This window comes from Elephas maximus, chromosome 4, assembly GCF_024166365.1.
Source record: "Elephas maximus indicus isolate mEleMax1 chromosome 4, mEleMax1 primary haplotype, whole genome shotgun sequence".
Lineage (NCBI taxonomy): Eukaryota > Metazoa > Chordata > Mammalia > Proboscidea > Elephantidae > Elephas > Elephas maximus.
In genome coordinates this window covers 27,824,360-27,845,740 of record NC_064822.1, presented here as the reverse complement: position 1 = coordinate 27,845,740, position 21,381 = coordinate 27,824,360, and the positions used below count along the sequence as shown (strand labels likewise).

The following is a 21,381-nucleotide window of genomic DNA, read 5'->3' as shown; positions in this document are numbered from 1 at the left end:
TTCCAGGAGTCAGGACTGACTCCACAGCAAGGGGGAGCGAGTCAACAGGTCCGGGTGGGGGAGCGACCTCTCCCTTCCCCACGAGGGGCGGTGAAGTTGATGCTCGTCGTTGACTGTCCTCACCTAGCTGCACATTTAGATAATGGGCTGGGCCCCACCCTCTGCCTTTCCCTTTTGACTATGCACCAATCATATCCCTGCTAAGCGTGAGCTTTGGGCCTCTCACTGGCATGGCCCCTTCAAGGCCCTGCGAGGGGCCCTAGGAATGGGTTTATGTGGTCATACAATTTTCAACATTTGCAAAAGTAAGATATTTTAATTTTTTTTAATTAAAGGGGACTCTCCCAAATTTTGTACACCTCAGGCCCCACAAAACCTGGTTCCACCCCTTCTCTAAGGGAAACTGCTCAGATTCAGAGTGAATCCTCCCCTACAGCCAAGATGGATCAAAGATAGGAGATTAAATGGCATGTGTGGTCTAAAAAAAGGCAGCCCAAAATGTCCCATTTCCTCATTATGAGCTTGGTTTGGAGGGCTGCAATTGACTGGGCCTTGTATTTGGTTAAAGGAGCTGGGGAAAAGCACTTTCACCTATCCTCACTTACTCTGGGTAACTCAGGGGCCAATTAGAACACATATCTATTGACCTATGTAGTTGTTTATCAATTTAGCTAGCTTTTTTTTTTTAAAATAAGAACATATTATACACAAATTCTTCGATTTCCTTTTCTCACTTATGTATCACAGACATTTCCTTGTCACCACTTATAAATCTACCTCATTCTGCTTATCCTAAGTGTGTATCATAATTAATGAGACCCTATTAATTGACGTTTAGATTATCCCAATTTTTCCTCATTATAAAAGCACCACTTTTATGCAGTTTTTACTATTAACAGGCCATATCAATTTTCAATCACTGAGACTATATGGCAATACTCATTTTCTCATGCTCCTGATAAAACCAAACCAAAAAATCAAACCCATTGCCATCAAGTCGATTCAGACTCATAGCGACCCTATAGAACAGAGTAAAAAGGCTTCATAGGATTTCCAAGGAGCAGCTGGTGGATTCAAACTACTGACCTTTGGTTAGTAGCTAAGCTCTTAACCACTGCTCCACCAGATCTCCAGTATGTGTTGTTGGTTATGGTTTGTATCCTGTAAATGCCTTGTATTAGGATCTCTAGCATTGATTCTATTTTTTCTTCTATGATCTTTATAGTTTTTGGTTTTGTATTTAGGTCTTTGACCCATTTTGAATTAGTTTTTGTGTATGGTGTGAGGTATGGGTCCTGTTTCATTTTTTTGCACACGGACATCCAATTTTGCCAGCACCATTTGTTAAAAGATTGTCTTCTCCCCCATTTGGTGGACTTTGGGCTCTTGTCAAAGATCAGGTGTCTGTAGGCAGATGGATTTACATCTGGGTTCTCTATTCTGTTCCATTGGTCAATGCATCTGTTGTTGTACCATTACCAGGCTGTTTTGACTACCATAGCTGTATAGTAGGTTCTAAGGTCAGGTAGTGAGAGTCCTCCTACTTTATTCTTCTTCAATAATCCTTTACTTATCCAGGGCCTCTTCCCTTTCCATATAAAGTTAATGATTGTTTTTTCCATCTCTTTAAAGAATGTTGTTTGTATTTGAATTGGTATTGCATTGTATTTATAGATTACTTCGGGTAGAATTGTCATTTTCACAATGTTGAGTCTACCTATCCATGAGCATGGTTTGTTTTCCCATTTATGTAGATCTCTTTTGGGTTCTTGCAGCAGTGTTTTGGAGTTTTTTTTTTTTGTATAGGTCTTTTACATTCCTGGTTAGATTTATTTCTAAGTACTTTATTTTTTTTGTGGGCTATTATAAAGGATATTGTTTTTCTGATTTCCTTTTCATTATTTTCTTCATTGGTATGTAGGAATCCAACTGATTTTTAATGTTTATCTTGTACCCTGTTGCTCTGCTGAATCTTTCTATTAGTTCCAGTAGTTTTCTCATGGAGTCTTTTGGGTTTTCTATATAAAGTATCATATCATCTGAAAATAGGGACAGTTTTACTTCTTCATTAGCAATTTGGATGCCCTTATTTCTTTTTCTTGCCTTATTGCTCTAGCTAGGACTTCCAGCACAATGTTAAATAGGAGTGGTGATAAAGGGCATCCTTGTCTTATTCCTGTTCTCAAGGGGAATGTTTTCGGCCTTCTCCATTAAGAGTGATTGGCTGTTGGTTTTGTATAGATGCCCTTTATTATGTTGAGGAATTTCCCTTCTATACCTATTTTATTGAGAGTTTTTTTTTTTAATATAAGGAATGGGTGTTGGACTTTGTCCAGTGCCTTTTCTGTGTTGTTTGAGATGATCATGTGATTCTTTTATTTGTGTGGTGGGTTATGTTGACTGATTTTCTAATGTTGAACCATCCTTGCACAAAACACCATTGCCATCGAGTCAATTCTGACTCATAGCAACCCTATAGGACAGAGTAGAACTGTCCCCAAAGAGTTTCCAAGGAGCACCTGGTGGATTGGAACTGCTGACCTTTTGGTTAGCAGCCATAACACTTAACCACTACACCACGAGGATTTCCCATCCTTGCATACGTGGTATGAATCCTGTGGTCGTGGTATTACTTTTTTGATATGATGCTGAATTCAATTGGCTAGAAGTTTGTTGAGAATTTTTGCATCTATATTCATGAGAGATGTTGGCCTGTAATTTTCTTTTTTTGTGGTGTCTTCACCTGGTTTTGGTGTCAGAGTTATGCTGGCTTCACAGAATGAATTTGGAAGTATTGGTTTCTTTTCTATGTTCTGAAATAATTTGAGTAGTACTGGTGTAAGCTGTTCCCTGAACGTTTAATAGAATTCTCCAGTGAAGCCATCTGGGCTAGGGCTTTTTGTTTTTGTTTTTTTTTTTTACCTTTTCAGTCTCCTCTCTTGTTATGAGTCTGTTCAGATTTTCAGCATCAATTTGTGATAGTTTGGGTAGGTAGTGTTTTTCTAGAAATTTGTCCATTTCCTCTAGATTTTAAAATTTGTTGGAGTATAGTTTTTCATAATAATCTGTTATGATTCTTTTTATTTTGGTTGGATCTGTCATAATGTCCCCCTTTTCCTTTTTTATCTGGGCTATTTGTGTCTTCTCCTGTTTTTCTTTTGTCAGTTTGGCTAGTGGCTTGTCGATTTTGTTGATCCTTTCAAAGAACAAACTTTTGGTTTTGTTGATTCTATTGTTTTTCTATTCTCCATTTCATTTTTTTCTGTTCTGATCTTTACTATTTAAGGGAAAACATTCTTAACTCATGTGAAAAACCAAGTGTTAATGTTGTCGAGCTTCTATAAATTTCTATGAAAAATGCAACCTAATACAACAACAAAAAAAAAAACAACTGCCGTCGAGTCAATTCCGACTCGACAAAGGCTGTGAAAAATCATTCACATAAGAGAAAAATGCATACTAAATAACCAGTAAACATATTAGAATATGTTCAGCCTTACACACAGGTGAAATATCCAGAATAGGTAAATTCATAGAGACAGAGACTAGATTCGTGGTTGCCAGAGCTTGAGGGAGGGAGAAATGGGGAATGGCTGCTTAATGGGTTTGGGGTTCCCTTTTGGGGTGATGGAAATGTTTTTGAACTAGACAGAGGTAGTGGTTGCACACATTGTGAATGGACTAAATGCCACTGAATCTTCACTTTAAAATGGTTAATTTTATGTTACATGAATTTCATCTCAATTAAAAAAAAAGAAATATCATTATGTCCATCAGACTAGTAAAAAAAAAACCTCAAAACAAAGCAAACCAAAAAACCACCACTACCAACAAAAAAAACATCCAGTGCTCACGGAAGTGTAGAAACAGGCACTTTGATCTCCTGCTGGTGGGAACGAGACTTGTCCATATTGTTTTTGAAAATAACAAGGCAATATCTATTAAGATGTAAAATGTACATACCTGTAAATACTCTTAACCCAGCAACAGTAATTGGCCTCCATCCTCCAGAAATAAAAGCACCATTTTTAAGTATGTGTGTGTGTGTGTGTGAGAGAGAGAGAGAGAGAGAAATATCGAGAGAGCAAGAGCAAGAGAGAGAGAGAGAAGAGTTCACTGAGGTATTGTTTATAATAGAAAGAGAGAGAAAAAAAAAGGAAACAACCTGAGTGTCCATCAATAGGCGGTACAGCCATACCATGGAGTAGTCTGTATCTATAAAAAAAATGTCAAGTGTTGTGAAACTCAGACTTTTCTTTTAATGTGGTGGCTCTTACCCAAGATCATGCCTTTAAGACCTTGTGAGACTTTGCTCTAAATTTCTCTAGAAATTCCCCTGGCTTTGCAATGCTGGCTGAACTTCAGATAGGATAGTATTACGGAAAAATTGTGTTTGTGATCTTGTATTTAGTAGCAAAACAGGTGTCCCTCTCTGGGGCCACCCACACGATGCTGCTTATGTACTTAACGGGTTCACAGCTTTTCCCCCTGTCCCTCTGAAAGGAGGAGGAAATAGCATCATCCTTCTACCCAACTGTTTTGGGTTTCACTGGCCCTGGTGTGCGTTGCTCCAGACCCTTAGAAATATGACCACTTGGGTGGAACCAGGTTGAAAAAGCTTTTTTTTTTTTTTTTTAATGATTTAAGAAAGCTCTGGGGGGTGGCAGGAGGCAGGGATAAAAAAAAAAAAGTATGAGTTTTTCAATAACATCTTGAACTTATAACTCTGTGAAATATTGTCTTTGAGCCATTAATGAAACACACATTGCCACAGTGGCCTTGATGTTGCTCATGGAGGGGGAGGGCAGCTGTATTTACTCTCCTTTGGCTCTGAGTGCCTCATAACACTCCTATTCCTTTCAGGTTTTGAAGATAACTTCTGGTGCTCCCACCACTTATGGGACATTTCTACTGGGAACAACTGGCTTAGAAATTCCAATAACGCTTGATTATATGTTCCATGGGGCCCTAGATGCGCAGTGGTTAAGAGCTCAGCGGCTAACCAAAAGGTCAGCAGTTCATATCTACCAGCTGCTCCTTGCAAACCCGATGGGGCAGTTCTACTCTGTCCTATAGGGTCATTATGAGTTGGAACTGACTAGACGGCACCTAAAAACAACAACATACGTTCCATGCCTGTCCCTGCCGTGACAGCCTGTGTAGCCTGTATTACTTCTGGCGGGCCCTGGCTCTGTCCTAGCCTTCCCGAGCTTGGGTCAATGAGAATTCCCCTAGAGGCTAAACCCTTAAAATCAGCACAGTGGAACAAGAGCAGACCTACAAATTGTAAAGGTCCACAAGGCCTCAAGGAAATTAGAGGCCTTAGAAATCACAGATTTCTCAGCTGGAAGAGACTCTAGAGGTTTTTAATTTTTTTTTTTTTAATCCACCCCCATTTACAGACTGAAAGGAAATATGAATTCAAGAAAGGAAGACTTACTTTAAGCTGATGGTTGCTACAGGCCTAGGCGCCCCCTCAGCCAGGGCTTCTCTGAGTGTGGTCCGTGGACAACTTACATCAAATCACCAGGAGCTTATCAAAAACGAAGATCTCTCTTTTCCACCTGCTCCCCGCTTTACCCCTAGAGCCCTGGGGCTGCACTGTGATTGCTCTGAACTCCCAGCTTCTGCTAAGCTAGCACTGCCGTCGTCTTCCCCCAGCCAACATCACCTGGACCTCATCAGCCATGATGAAATGTTTCCTGCCATTCACAAGATCTGGGAGATACAGGACCAGTTGTGGCTGGGGTTGGAGGGGAAGATGGTCAGAAGGACAGAGGGTAACATTGATGATGCCGTCATTGATGGAAATGCCTCAGTAGGAGGCCCTGATGGTGAAGGAACTTTTGAAAGCACGGTAATCACTGGTGTGGATATTGTCATTAACCATCACTTCACAACAGAAGCCTACAAGAAGTACATCAAAGATTACATGAAATCAATCAAAGGCAAACTTGAAGAACAGAGACCAGAAAAAGTAAAACCTTTCGTGGCAGGGGCTGCAGAACAAACCAAACACATCCGTGCTAATTTCAAAACCTACCAGTTCTTTCGGCACCGAGTACTGGGTACCAGTTCTTTATTGTTGAAAACATGCATCCAGATGGTATGGTTGCTCTGCTGGGCTACCGTGAGGGTGATGTGAACCCATATATAGTTTTCTTTAAGGGTGGTTTAGAAATGGAGAAAGGTTAACCAACTTGGCAATTATTCGGATCTATTACCTGTCAACTTAACTGGCTGCTGCTTTTCACCCACACAACACCTGGGCTCAGACAAATGGACTGATGTCATCTGGAGCTCTTCATTTATTTTGATCTTGATTTATTTGGAGCAGAGGCATTCATTTTTGTTTTTTAAGGAAAAAAATCGTGTAGGTTGTCTAAAAACAAAATGCATTTAAACTAAATAATAAAAAAAGAAAAAAAAATGCAGACCTGGCAGAAACTCCAATTCAGTAGATCCAGAATGGGACCCATTGACTTTAAAGACTTTCAGGTGATTCTTATGTTCTTTAAAATGTAAGCACCCTGTGCTAGGGCTCAGTGTACTTATTATACACGGTGCTGGTGAAGCGGGGGCTGGCAGATCAAAAACCAAACCAAAACCAGTGCCATCGAGCCGATTCCGACTCATAGTGACCCTATAGGACAGAGTAGAGCTGCTCCATAGAGTTTCCAAGGAGTACCTGGCAGATTCGAACTGCCTACCCTTTGTTTAGCAGCCGTAGTGCTTAACCACTACACCACCAGGGTTTTCGGGGTCTGGCAGGGGCATCTGTGAGACAGCTAAGATTTAAAAATCTAGCCCATAAGTCATCTAAGACACTTTCAGTGAAAAATAGAGTTTGTCTTCCTGATCATTTAAAGGATTGTGACTTCCAGTGCTACTGGAATTAAAGTGGACTCTTTGCCTTATTCTGCGCCTAAGTAAGCAAAGCAATTATTCTGCCCATCTGGAGAGTTACTTGTTCTCCTTGAGGTGGAGGTTTGATTTTTCATACTCCTGTGCTTTCTTCTGCCTGCAGAGGGTGCAGAATATTAGCATCTGGCAGGGGTGGAAGGGAGCAGGCTAGAATGGCAGACGTTTTTTCCGTAGAGAAGTATATTTTATACCCTGAGTCTGATGGGCACTATGGACCTCCTCTACAGAATAATGTACACATGCAAAATTTTGCATAAATTCCTGAAGATACATGAACACCACCCCTACTCGTAATCAAGAACCCCTGCTAGAGAGGTAATCATTTCTACTTTAATTGACTCTAGGAACTCACCAAAGCTATATTGTAGTGTGTATGAAATTTAAAACATCAACTTTTAAAAGAAAAACAGCGGGTGAGGTAGAAGCAGCCGTTTTGTACAATGTTGTTGCTGGGCAACAGCTATATGGCAGCTTCCTAATCTATTTTCTTTTGGGTGTGAACATTTTCATAATAAAAAGGAAAAACGTCAAAAGACAGCATCTGATTTTCTTCAATCCAGTTTACATTTGGTGTCTTGGTTATTGAGGGAATCTGGGATGGTAGCTGAATGTCATAGAGGACTGATGCAGCCACAGCGATAAGATACAAATTCCAAATTGTGCGGCCTTAAAATATCTGGTACCAGAGAGAGATGAAGTTCTAATACAAGCCACAACATGGATAAACCTTGAAAATACTGTGCTGAGTGAGGTAAGCCACACACAAAAGGACAAATCTTGTATGATCCCACTTATATGAAATATCTAGAAAGGGCAAATGCATAGAGACAGTAGTTTATTAAAGGTTACCAGGGGCTGGCGGATGGGGAGGGGATCGCTTATCACAGTAAAAAAAAAAAAAAAAAAAATTTTAAGATTAAAAGAAAAAAAATCCTTGTTACACACCAAACGTCAGGTTTCCACCTGTAATTTATAACCTGTCCTATTTTCCATGTGGGCTTGTATTAGTCAGCCCTTGCCACAATGATGCTGCATAACAAGCCACTCCAAACTCAGTGGCTTAATGAAATAAAGTCTTATTCTGGATCATGGGCCCTCTAGTCTGCTGGGGCAGCTCTGATGGTTTCAGCAGTTCAGGTGTGCTCCATACATGTCTCCTTCTTTTGGTATGGTCGAGCTACTCAGGGTGTGCTCTCCTCACAACAGACAGAGGCTCAAGAGAGGGAAGCCTCTGTCTGCATCATGTGCTAACGTCCTGCTGGACAAAGCAAGTCTCATGGTGGAGCCCGAAGTCAAGGGCAGGAGAAGTATACTCCACCTCTAATAGGAAAAGCTACAAAGCCACGCGGCCAAGGGAATGGTTATGGAGTGGCCAGTAATTTACTACAGGGCTAGTCCCTTGGTTTTCACTTCTGGTAGAAAGGATGCCACCAATGGGTATTTGACACTACGCAGGCCTCTATTTCAGGCAGCTCTCCCTGCAAGAAGTCCCTGGGTGGCATGAACAGTCAACATGCTTGGCTGCTAACCAAAAGACTGGAAGTTCAAGTCCATCCAGACGTGCCTCAGAAGAAAGGCCTGGTGATCTACTTCTAAATAGCAGCCATTGAGAGCCCTATGGAGCACAGTTCTACTCTGACACACATGGGGTCACCATGAGTCAGAACTGACATGATTCTCTCCATGCAGAAGGGACCACAGAGAAGCACTCTCTTCAACCCAGATTCCCTCTGATTTTGGCTTCCCTTGGCTTTGGCAGGACTGTTTTCCGGCCTTGGCATTGAAATCTCCTGAAATTATGATGTCAGTGGCTAGATGGTTTATAATATGTAAAATGTAAAAGGCTGTCAAATTGGATCCAGACACCTAAGGGATAAATAAGTGCATGAATAGGGCGAATGTATATATTAAAACATACCGGGTCTGTTTTATCAGAAAGCTGTCTAAAGTCCGAACTGAACAGCTCACACCTACTGAGAAGCTCGGAACTTACCTTCTGTTGTTAGCAGAGATCAGCGAGAGGTCGTCTCTTCTCTGATAAAATTGATGTTCTTTAAGGCCAGATAGTAAAAGAGCCCAAAACTTTAAACCTGATATTAATGTAAAAGGTATTATATTTTTATTTGTATCTACATCCTGCCCCAGTTAATGAAAATATACGTAGTTGTTAGATCCTGAATAGTATCTCTTGGAAGGGTGGAAGTCAACATCAGTTTTTCTTTCGGGACTTCCTGTTACAGGTTTTCATAGTTGATCAATTTTTGCCTTTCGGATTAGACAGGACGAACATTCCTTCTAGGGGAAACTTAAGGCTTATTAAAACCGTTGCTGTGGGGTCGACTCCAACTCATGATGACCCCATGTGTTTACAGAGTAGAATGTCCAAATAGGGTTTTCTTGACTGTAATCTCTATGGGAGCAGGTTACGAGGCCTTTATTCTGTGGTGCTTCTGGGTGGGTTTGAACCCCAACCTCTAGCATCATAGTGCAAACCATTAGTTCCATTCATTTAGGGGAAAGGTATGGTAGATTGATTTTAAAAATGGCCCCAGCTCTCTACCTCTCCTTGGATTCACACCCTTCTCAGTGTAACTTGGAAACATGTCCTCCCACCACTAGGTAGTCTCTTTCCCCTCCACTTGAATCTGGGCCAACCTTGTGATTCGGTTTGGCCGATAGAATCCTGTAGAAGAATGATGTGCCAGCTCTGAGCAGAACACTGAAGGGGCCTTTGCACACTTCTTCTGTCTTTCAGAACCCTGCCCAGCAGTAACGGATCCAGGCTGGGGGATGAGAAACCACATGGAGCAGAGGTGACTCCTCCCAGCCAGCCCCCATCTGATTTTCCATCTGATCACATGGAGTCTAGATGAAATCAGCCAAACTCCCCCGCCCCCCCAGATCAGCGGGACTGGCTGGTGACCCACAGAACTTGTGAGCAAAAATTAATGTTTGTTTTTCTATGCCACCAAGGCATTATGGCAATAAATAAGGGATACAGGAGGAGTGAGGTAGCTCAATAAGAAGTGAACATGATGAACGGGAAATTATGTTCTCTTCCTGGTGAGATTAGGCAACCATGCAGACCAGTCCAAAGGGGAAGATATAGGTAGAAAGAAAATGAATTAGTTAATTTTAAGATGCCTCTGAACTGGCTAATTATATATAGCTGGAATGGTAGACCATTTATTCCACAATATTTTATGAGTATTCTATTATAGTGTTGGGGTTCTCAGATGACATAACACTCTTAAGCAGATGGGTGCTAAAGTGAATTTGGGGAGGGGTGGTGAAAGGGAAGGACTCAGTTAAAGTCAAGCTCTCATGCAGATCTCCTATTCCATCTTCAAGAGATGTGTAAAAGAGTTCTTTCAACTGACTCGTAGTACTCAAGAGGCTCCTTCATGGGAGCCACAACTTAGCGTGGCCAGTGCGTGTTACAAGCGCCCTATACTTTCTGGGTACAGGAATTCTAGGTAGGCCATAGATACCTAGCGAGAGGGGCTTTGTCTTCTGAAATTATGGGAAGTCTAGCAAAAGGCTGAACTGTTTTTCTTCCTGAAGAACAAATCGAAATGTTAGTCAACTTCTCTATATCTTCTTGACAAACAAGACACATGGGTTTGAAAAATGGGATTGCAAGTTCTAGCAAGCCAGGAGTTTCCTCTGAGTTGCCACAATGGAAGAAGCGAGTTCTGTTAAGGAAGCCCATGGACACCCCAGCCTCCTGTCCTCCCAATCCACCTAGTTGTATGCAAATCCAGAACAAGGAGTCTCCTCTCCTTTCTCTACTTGCCACCTTCCGTCCCATATCCGCCTTCAAGAGAAACTGGGCAAAGCCTACTATCCTACGCAGGTAATTACTGGCCCTCTGCTCGGGCTGCCTAGATCAGTCTGGCAACAGTACGCGTCTTGTGTATTTAAGACACTTCATGCTTTAAACATGCTCTTAATATCTTAAATATAAAAAAATGGTGTGATATGAAAGGAAGGTCTTCGTAATATTTTAGAGACAAGGGAAACCGAGACACAAAAACTCAGGGTGGTGATGTCAGGAGCATGGTGACTAAACTCCAGACTGATTGCTGTATGACCCCAACAGACAGGCTGCTTGTATATGTGACGGTGTCTCAGCCCGTAAACTTCCTAACGTCAACCTGGAGTCAAAAGATCCCTGCAAAACACATCTTCACTGAGCACTAGCGTCTTCCTGGACTGACTCTTCTACATGGCTAGCTTGAAGTCCTCTGTTTTGATACATTAAAGCAAGTAACAGCAGACAAGGGGGAAAAGTTGATTTCAATGCTGTTGAATCTAATGAGAAGTAATGGGTTCGTTCCACAGGTACTGTTTTCATTCGCCTTGTTCCATGAGGAGCTCTCCGGAAATTCTGTTACTATCGATTCCTCCAATTTTAATGCTATAATGATACTGTTCCCGTTCACAAGGGAAATGGTTAGGTACACTTGGAATTGTGCGAGTACATGAGTACATATTTATATACAGGTCTTTGTTGTCCTAGCAAAGTTCTCAGTGCAGTTAAAAAGGTGTGCGAATGTCTTTCCTAAATTCCCTCCAGATGTGTCAAAGAAAACCAAAAAGAAAAACCAAACCCATTGCCTTTGAGTCTCTTCTGACTCCTACTGAAGATCAGTCCTTTTTTTGTTTGCTAGTATTTGGTTTTAATGTGCCCAGCATTTTGGATATCACAAAAGAGATTACCATAGAAGGGGTTTGTTCTCTCTCTGTTTCTCGTATTTTCCCTCTTCCAAAGAACTCTTTTTAAATATAAGAAGTCAAAAGCTTCCTGTGTTATTCTTTGGATTTCTCCCTACAACATTCAAACCTTTGTCTGGGCCAGAAGAAGAGCCGAGGAGGCTCCCTCCAGACTGGCAGCCAGCTTTCAAAGCCTTCCCTTTCCAAGTGAAGACATAAATTAAAGCTGACACTTGGAGTGTGTGTACGCCTGCTGCCCTTAAGTTTGTGCTCCGCTCGAGCTTATTTATTTTTGCTCCATTGCAAAAAGATTTATGACCCCTCATTATGAATTCTGACACTCTTGTGCTACATGGATGCACTTAGATTGATTTTCACTTTCTGATGGCTTTGAAAAGCTTTCCTTTTCAAGTATAAACCCTCAAGGGCAGCAAGGGTCCCTTTGTAAAAGCAGGCTTGGCCAGTGCCTCTGCACCTACAAAAGGCCATGTATGCAGGGCTCGGGCTTAATCAGGGCTTGGGGGTTGATGGATGGATAGTCACGTTGGCTGCTGCTCTATTTACTCGTTCTTGGCCCTTTTCTCTTCCAGAGAATTGAAGTGAATGTATAAAAATGTATTTCTAAATAAAAACTGGCAAGCAGAGTGTGAGCCTGGAAATAACCTCTTTAAGATATTTCAGGAAAACAAGAGTCCTTTGTTATTTGAAGTTTTAAAAAGATAACAGTTGATGGCTAATTTGGCTGGGATGATGTTCTTGGCCCAGCAAATGTGAAATTACATTCATTTTGCAAAACAGAAAACCCAACATGACATTCATTGTCAATTCATGAAAACAGACATAGGAAGAGGTGGGATCCTTCTGTTTTCTTCAGCTAATACTTGGCTCACAGCTTTTTTTTTCTCATAACTACGCAAGAAGAGAGGTCAGTCTGATGGTTGAAACTCATTGCTCTTGAGTCGTTCTGACTCATAGCAACCCTGTAGGACGGCATAGAACAGCCCCATAGGGTTTCCAAGGCTGTAATCTTTACAGAAGCAGATTGCCACATATTTCTCCCTTGGAGCAGCTGGTGGGTTAGAACTACAGATGTTTCAGTTACCAGCTGTGCATTAACCACTGAACCACCAGGGCTTCCTGATGGATGATGGAGCAGTAGTTTTAGAACTTGGGATCTGCACAGGCCACTAGCATCCGCAGGAAGTAGAGGGACTATTGCTGGAGAGAGGGAAGGAAATGAGAGACTTGACTATCATCCCAAAATCTAGGCATATCCTGGAGCCCGGTGGATTCTTAACTTCTCAATTCCTGTCTTCCTCTCTTAACCTCAGCTTCCATTTTATCCGATTCTTGGGGCTGAGAGTCGTGGTGGTGATCACCTAGAATTTCACCTGTCACACTGGAGAGCAGACGCTTCAGGGGTAGACAGCACTGTACAGGGTCATCATGAGACCCCCTGGACAGTTGGAATGTTTTTCCAGAAATGCACAAGGGAGAGAAAAATAATTTCATAATTCATATATTTTCAAACATTGTAAGTTTTTAGTTTTTAAAAAAAAAAACCCACCTAGTTACATTAAGGAACAGGAAATAAAAGTGACGTAACAATTGACATAAAATATGAGCTTTGTATGGGAGTTGTCTATCACTCAGCCCTGGTACCTTGGAGGATAAGTTTCAGAAGCACTAGTCTATAGAACTTTCTGTGATTGTCCCTCCCTTGCCCCCTACCCTCCACATGATGAGGTCAACAGAACTGAAATAACCTTCTCTGCTGAAGGAAATAACTAAAATTTGTTGGTAAATTCAACCTGGCAGGAGGGGAGCTAATCAAACAATTCAAACTAAAAAAGCCACTTTTTTCTCCTCCCCTATTTACTATCCTGTTACTGTAAGGAGCCCCTGGGTAATATAAATGGTTAACGTGCTTAGCTGCTAACCAAAAAGTTGGAGGTTCTAGCCCACACAGAGGCATCTTGGAAGAAAGGAAGGCCTGGCAATCTACTTCCAAAAAATCAGCCATTGAAAACCCTAAGAAGCACAGTTCTACTCTGACATACATGGGGTTGCCATGAGTCTGGTTCAACTCGACGACAACTGGGTAAATTATTATCAAGCTGCTGTGGAGACACCCTCAAATGTCTGAGCCAAAGTCACTAATCTGAATCTGTTTCACTAAGGTTTGCTCTAACCACCAAGATTTCTGTACAACTTGCCTCAAAGAGCCCACAAAATGGAATAGGTGCCATGAAGAGCTGTTTGGAAGAGCTGTACTAGCCATATCGCCAACATGTCTGTCAGTTTGTTGTACTGTGGGGGCTTGTGTGTTGCTGTGATGCTGGAAGCTGTGCCACCAGTATTCAAATACCAGCAGGGCACTCATGGCAGACAGGTTTCAGTTGGGCTTCCAGACTAAAAGACAGACTAGGAAGAAGGACCTGGTGGTCTACTTCGGAAAAGAATTAGCCAGTGAAAACCTTATGAAGAGCAGCAGAACACTGTCCGATATAATGCCAGAAGATGGGCCTGTCAGGTTGGAAGGCACTTAAAAGACAACTGGGGAAGAGCTGCCTCTTCAAAGTAGGGTCCACCTAATGTCGTGGATGGATTTGAGCTTTCAGGACCTTCATTTGCTGATGTGGCACGACTCAAAATGAGAAGAAACAGCTGCAAACATCCATTAATAATCAGAACCTGGAATGTACAAAGTATGAATCTGGGAAAATTGGAAATCATCAAAAATGAAATGGGACACATAAACATTGATAACTTAGGCATTAGTGAGCTGAATAGATTGGTATTGGCCATTTTGAATTGGCCAATCATATGGTCTACAATGTGAGAATGACAAATAGAAGAGAAATGACAATGCATACATGGTCAAAAAGAACATTTCGAGATTTATTCTGAAGTACAACGCTGTCAGTGATAGGATAATATCCGTATGCCTACCAGGAAGATCAGTTAATACAAGTATTGTTCAAATTTACACACCAAGCACTAAGGCCAAAGATGAAGACATGAAGATTTTTACCAACTTCTGGAGTCTGAAATTGATCGAACATGCAATCAGGATGCATTGTTAATTACCGGTTATTGAAATGCGAAAGTTGGAGACAAGAAGGATTGGTAGTTGAAAAATAGAGCCTCAGTGATAGAAATGATGCTGGAGATCTCATGATAGAATTTTGCAAGACCAAGGACATGTTCATTGCAAATCCTTTTTTTCACCAACATAAATGACCACTGTCCACGTGGATCTTGCCATACGGAATACACAGGAATCAAAACAACCACATCTGTGGAAAGAGATGATAGAAAAGCTCAATATCATCAGAACAAGGCCAGGGGCCGACTATGGAACAAACCATAAATTGCTCTTATGCAATTTCAAGTTGAAGCTGAAGAAAATTCGAACAAGTCCATGAGAGCCAAAGTACGACCTTTAGTATATTCCACCTGAAATTAGGGACCATCTCAGGAACAGATTTGACCTGTTGAACACTGATGACCAAAGACCAGATGAGTTGTAGAATGACATCAAAGACATCATACACAAAGAAAACAAGAGATCATTAAATAGACAGGAAAGAAAGAAAAGACCAAAATGGATGTCAGAAGAGACTCTGAAACTTGCTCTTGAATGTAGAGTAGCTAAAGCTAATGGAAGAAATGATGAAGTAAAAGAGCTGAACAGAAGATTTCAAAGAGCAACTTGAGAAGACAAAATAAAGTATTATAATGACATGTGCAAAGACCTGGAGTTAGAAAACCAAAAAGGAGGAACATGCTCGGCATTTCTCCAAGTCTGGAGTTGCAATATTGAAGGATTCTAGGGAAAAAATATTAAATGATGCAGGAAGCATCAAAAGAAGATGAAAGGAATGCACAGAATCACTATACCAAAAAGAATTGGTCGACATTCAGTCATTTCAGGAGGTAGCATATGATCAGGAACCTATGGTACTGAAGGAAGAGGTCCAAGTTACATCAAAGGCACTGGTGAAAAACAAGTCTTTATGAATTGACAGAATGCCAACTGAGATGTTTCAACAAACAGGTGCAGCTCTGAAAGTGCTCACTCGTCTATGCCAAGAAATTTGGAAGACAGTTACCTGGCTACCTGACTGGAAGAGATCCATATTTATGCCTATTCCAAAGAAAGGAGATCCAACCGAATGTGGAAATCATTGAACAATATCATTAATATCACATGCAAGTAAAATTTTGCTAAAGCTCATTCCAAAGCAGCCGTAGCAGCACATTGACAGAGAACTGCCAGAAATTCAAGCTGGATTTAGAAAAGGATGTGGAATAAAGGATATCATTGCTGATGTCAGATGGATCCTGGCTGAAAGCAGAGAATTCCAGAAAGATGTTTACCCGTGTTTTATTGATTATGCAAAGGCATTCAACTGTGTGGATCATAACAAATTATGGATAATATGGAGGAGAATGAGAATTCGAGAACACTTAATTGTGCTCATGAGGAACCTGTACATAGATCAAGAGGCAGTCATTCAAAGCCTGAGGGGGACAGGAGCTGGTTGAATGGACATGGGAATACAGGGCAGAGAGGAGGAATGTGCTGCCTCATTAAGGAGAGAGCAGCTGGGAGAACATAGTGAGGTGTGTATAAGTTTTTGTATGACAGACTGACTTGATTCGTAAACTTTCACTTAAAGCACAATTAAAAAAAAAAGAGGTAGTCATTCGAACAGAACAAGGGGATACTGGGTGGTTTAAAGTCAGGAAAGCTATGCATCAGGGTTGTACGCTTTCACCATACCTATTCAATCTGTATGCTGAGCAAATAATTGGAGAAGCCGGACTATAGGAAGAAGAACGGGGCATCAGGATTGGAGGAAGACTCATTAACAACCTGTGTTATGCAGATGACACAAACTTGCTTGCTGAAAGTGAAGAGGACTTGAAGCACTTACTGTTAAAGAGTGAAGACCACAGCCTTCAGTATGGATTACACCTCAACATAAAACAAAAATCCTCACAACCAGACCAATAAGAGACATCATGATAAATGGAGAAAAGGTTTAAGTTGTCAAGGATTTCCTTTTACTTGGATTCACAATCAACACCCATGGAAGCAGCAGTCAAGAAATCAAAAGACGCATTGCACTAGGCAAATCTGCTGCAAAAGATCTCTTTAAAGTGTTAAAAAGCAAAAGGTGTTATCTTGAAGACAAACGTGTGCCTGATCCAAGCCATGGTGTTTTTAATCACCTCCTATGTATTCAAAAGCTGGACAATAAGGAAAACCAAAGAAGAATTGACACCTTTGAATTATGGTGTTGGTGGAGAATATTGAATATACAATGGACTGCCAAAAAATGAACAAATCTGTCTTGGAAGAAGTACAGCCAGAATGCTCCTTGGAAGCAAAGATGGAGAGACTTTGTCTCACATACTTCAGACATGTTATCAGGAGGGATCAGTCCCAGGTGAAGGACATCATGCTTGGTAAAGTAGAAGGTCAGTGAAAAACAGGAAGACCCTCAATGAGATGGACTGGCACAGTGGCTACAGCAATGGGCTCAAGCTTTATGCTTGAATTGTGAGGATGGCGCAGGACTGGGCAGTGTTTCGTTCTGTTTTACATAGGGTCGCTATGAGTTGGAACAGACTAGACGGCACCTAACGACAACAACAACAACGGCTACCCATAAGAAGGAGCCCAGTGGTTAAAGCTCTCAGCTGTTAACCAGAAGGTCAGTGGTTGGACCCACCAGTTGCTCTGGGTGAAAAAGATGTGGCAGTTTGCTTCTGTGAAGATTTACAGCCTTGGAAACCCTATGCAGCAGTTCTACTCAGTCCTACAGGGTCACTATGAGTCGGAATCGACTTGACTGAAGTGGGTTTTGTCTGGTTACTTGCCATAGCAGGAACTTTGCTATTGTGATTTTTTAATCCATGAACTAGGATGCCCCTCGTTTTCATTACGTAGTCCCACAAACCCCTCTATTCAAGAGACAGTGATCTTTTCAAAATGCCAATTGATCATGCTGCTGTCCCACTTGCTGAAATCTCTCTAACAATTTCCCATGAGCTTGAAATAAAACCCAAACTCCTTGGCATGCCTACATAACCCCACGTGATCTCCACTGCCTTTTTCCAACCCCTCCGCCTGCTTCTTTCCCATATTCCACTAAGCTTCAGGTACAGTGCTTTTCTTTCTCTTGCATGAATATGTCCAGCTTGCTTTTATCTTTGGGATTGCGCACTGTGTGGAATATTCTGTCACCAAGATCTTCGCCTAGCTGGCCACTTCCAGTCATTCCTGTTTCTGCCAGTCAGTGATGCTTCTGGGACAACTCCACCTGACAGCCTCCCATCCCCTTCCCCGAGTGCTGCATCCAGAAACACATCACCCTGTTTTAATTTCTTCGCAGAACTTAACAGTATCTGAAGTCATCTTATTCATTTAATTGTTTGCTCATATATTATACACCACCATCCCCTCCAAAATTTAAACACCATGAGAGCGAGGGAGGCTTTTTGTCTTGTTCCACGCTGGCACAGTTCCTGTTACATGGAAGGAGCATAATAAACGTTTGTTGAATGAATGAATGTGCCAGGTATTGTGCTGGGGGCTGAGGATCAACAGTGAACAAAAGCGGATACCCACCTGCCTTCCTGTGGCTTGCTGGCCAGTGGAAGAGACAGAACACGGCGTGATCACCCCACATGCCATTATATAGTCTATGAGTTTCATGGGCTGCTTTAGCAGATTATTGTAAACTGGATGGCTTAAGTCATCAGAAATTTATTCTCTCTCAGTTCTGGAGGCTAGAAGTCTGAAACCAGGGTGTCAGTTGGGCCATGTTCTCTCAAGGCTCTAGGGAATGATCCTTCCTTGCTTCATCCTAGCTTTTGGTGGCTGCTGACAGTCCTTGGCTTGTAGCTGCGTCACTCCATTCTCTGCCTCTGTCATCGTATGGCCGTCTTCCCTCTGTGTATCTGTGTCTCTAAATAAATTCCTCTCTTTTTATAAGGACACCAGGCATTGGATTAGGACACACTCTAATCTAGCATGACCTAGCTTAACTCGACTGCATCTGCAAAGACCCTATTTCCCAATAAGGTCACATTCACAGGTGCCGGGAGTTAGGACCTCAACGTCTCTTTTTGGGGAACATGTTTTAACCCATAACTCACAGTAAGTGCTAAGAGTGAAAAATCTCAGGGTACTATGATAGATTTTAACAGGAGAACCTGGTCTAGATGGAATGGGTGGGCCCAGGGAGGCTTCCTCAGGGAAGTGCAGTTTGGAGACATAATCTGAGTGTTGAGAGAGAATTTCTTCACTGGTAATTTAGTGTTAATTTGGTGATTAGCCTGGCTCTGAGGATAGAATAATGAGAGAAGGACAATCAAGTGAGAGTGAGTGGCTCCCCAGAGGAGCTACCGAGTCTCTCCAAGCCCCAAACAAATCCAAACCAGTTGCTGTGGTGTAGGTTCCTACTCATGGCCACCCCAGGTGTTTCAGAATAGAACTGCACTCCACAGAGTTTTCGGTAGCTGTAATCTCACAGGAGATCACCAGGCCTTTTTTCCACGGCACCATTGGGTGGGTTTGAGTTGCTGCTGGGTGGATTTGAACCATTCCAACCTTTCAATTAGTCAACACTTGAATTCACTGACTTTTTCCCTTTTATTTCCTTTTTTTTTTAAAAAGCTTATCTCACTTAAGAAACTCTCTTCATGAAATTCACTGATTTTATTCCCTATGTTAGCTTTTTTTTCTCCTGAGTTGTTCATGTTTCCAACGTCGAAGCTTTCAAAATGCCTTCTACTCCATACACATTTTGATTTTTTTGTTGTCAAGTGGTGATAATCTTAATGCGTGTTTAATTGGAGTTGAGGTGATCGTACTTCCCTCCACTATCAGCCCAGTGGCTTCCTGTCCTAGCTGCCACCTTATTGCACAAAAGCAGCTTTACCCCAGCAGCAGCTGCCAGGCAGAGCTCAGGGAGCTAGCTGCAGGGTGTCATCAGGGGTGGATGAGATTTTCAAAGGAATAAAGTTGATAAATCAGAACCTTGGCCAGGCTCCATCAGGTACGTTTTTGGTTCTCCTTCAATTCTCTGTGTACTTCAAAGAAAATGTCTTCTGCATGTTTCCTCTTTATTTAAACCAGTTCTCGGAATGATAGTTTTAAGAGCCATTTGTCGCCTCTGCACCTTGGTACCTTCCTCAGAGATGAGCTGTGTCAAAAACAATAATATAACTGGAGCCTAGAGATTCAGTGAGGGTTGTGGTGGCTCAGTGGTAGAATTCTTGCCTTCCATGCCAGGGACCTTGGTTCAATACTAGCTAATGTGCCTCATGAGCTTGTCGGTGGAGGCTCACGTATTGCTATGATGCTGAACAGGTTTCAGTGGAGCTCCCAGGCTAAGACGGACTAGGAAAAAGGGCCTGATGATCTATTCTGAAAATCAGTAACGAAGACCCTGTGGTTCACAACGGTATGATCCCCAACATATCATGACACAGAACTGGGGTGTGCTTTGATCCATTATGCATGAGGTCACCATGAGTCAGTTAACAAGAGCTTCAAGAGCTGTGTGAGGTGTCAGATACTCCCACCTGGGAAAATCAGTCATTCCTTGCTTTATTCTGAGGTCTTTGCTTCTGTGGAGAGGGTCTTCTTTTAAGTTGTGTCCCTACACAAAAGTGAGTAAAGGACTGAGGTGACCCTTTAGGAAAACTGCCAACTCCTACCCTCTGTGCCTTGGTTACCTGTGTAACCAAGGGCACTAAAGTTGAGGCACCTGGCATGACTGAGTGACTAACACTGGGCTGAATAAAACTTTCCTTTTCCCCTGGATTCCTGCTTCTGTTTTCAGAATATGTGCATCTCCCTCGCCTTGAGTGAATCATGCTAACTCAAGTCTATGATTAAAAATGTTTTGTTCTCAGAAAGAACACTTATAACTGATATATGACAAAATTGTGGTATATGAACAAGCAAATGATAAGAATATTCTGGAAGTGAATGCCAAAAATGTTCCCCAAAAGATGTTTATATAAGATTGTTACTCAGAGAAAATTGCTTATGTAGTTTGCCCCCAAGAAGTCTGTGGCTAACTGACATGGTGATAAATCTACTTGTGACTCATATGTAACTTATATATATCCCCCAGCCCTCATGTATAAAAATCCTTCTCCCCTTTCGGATTGGGGAGCACTGGGAACCTCTTCCAGTATTACCCCAGCTCAAGTTGCCCCAACCTGGTTTGCTTCAAATCCAACAAATAAAATTCTATTGTTTCTCTCCTTACAAGAGCTCTTATTTTTTTACACTTAGACACCTGTAGATTTCACAGAAAGTACTTCCTGTCCCGAATCAGATAGAAACTTCAGTTATGGACAGTCAGAAAATGCTAAGTTCCCTGGACAAACATTTCCAGTTCCAACTGCTAGACTGGATGCATGAGCTGCTCACTGGTTGCACACAGCCGTGCTTTGACAACTGCCACCCACAGTGGGATGGAGTCCAATGACATGGAGAGGTGTATCTGAGTCAAGTGCTCTGTGCCACGTACCAGAGAGGTTCTCAAGTTCTCAGGACTCTGCATGCCTTCGTGCCTCTTAAGTAAAAAGAGCAAATGCGTCTTGTGGGCGCTGTTGAGTTGCAGCTAGGAGCTTACTCTTGCAAGGCTATGATGGAAGGATGAAGATCGTTTAAAAGCTGTTTTCAGGTCTGTACGCTTTGAACAATTA

At 41.9% G+C, this 21,381-nt stretch overlaps 1 pseudogene; it reads left to right on the top strand.

Moving 5' to 3' along the window:
* The first annotated feature begins 4,681 nt into the window (after positions 1-4,681).
* On the top strand, positions 4,682-21,155 carry LOC126074898 (translationally-controlled tumor protein-like; annotated as a pseudogene).
* Positions 21,156-21,381: the final 226 nt, after the last annotated feature.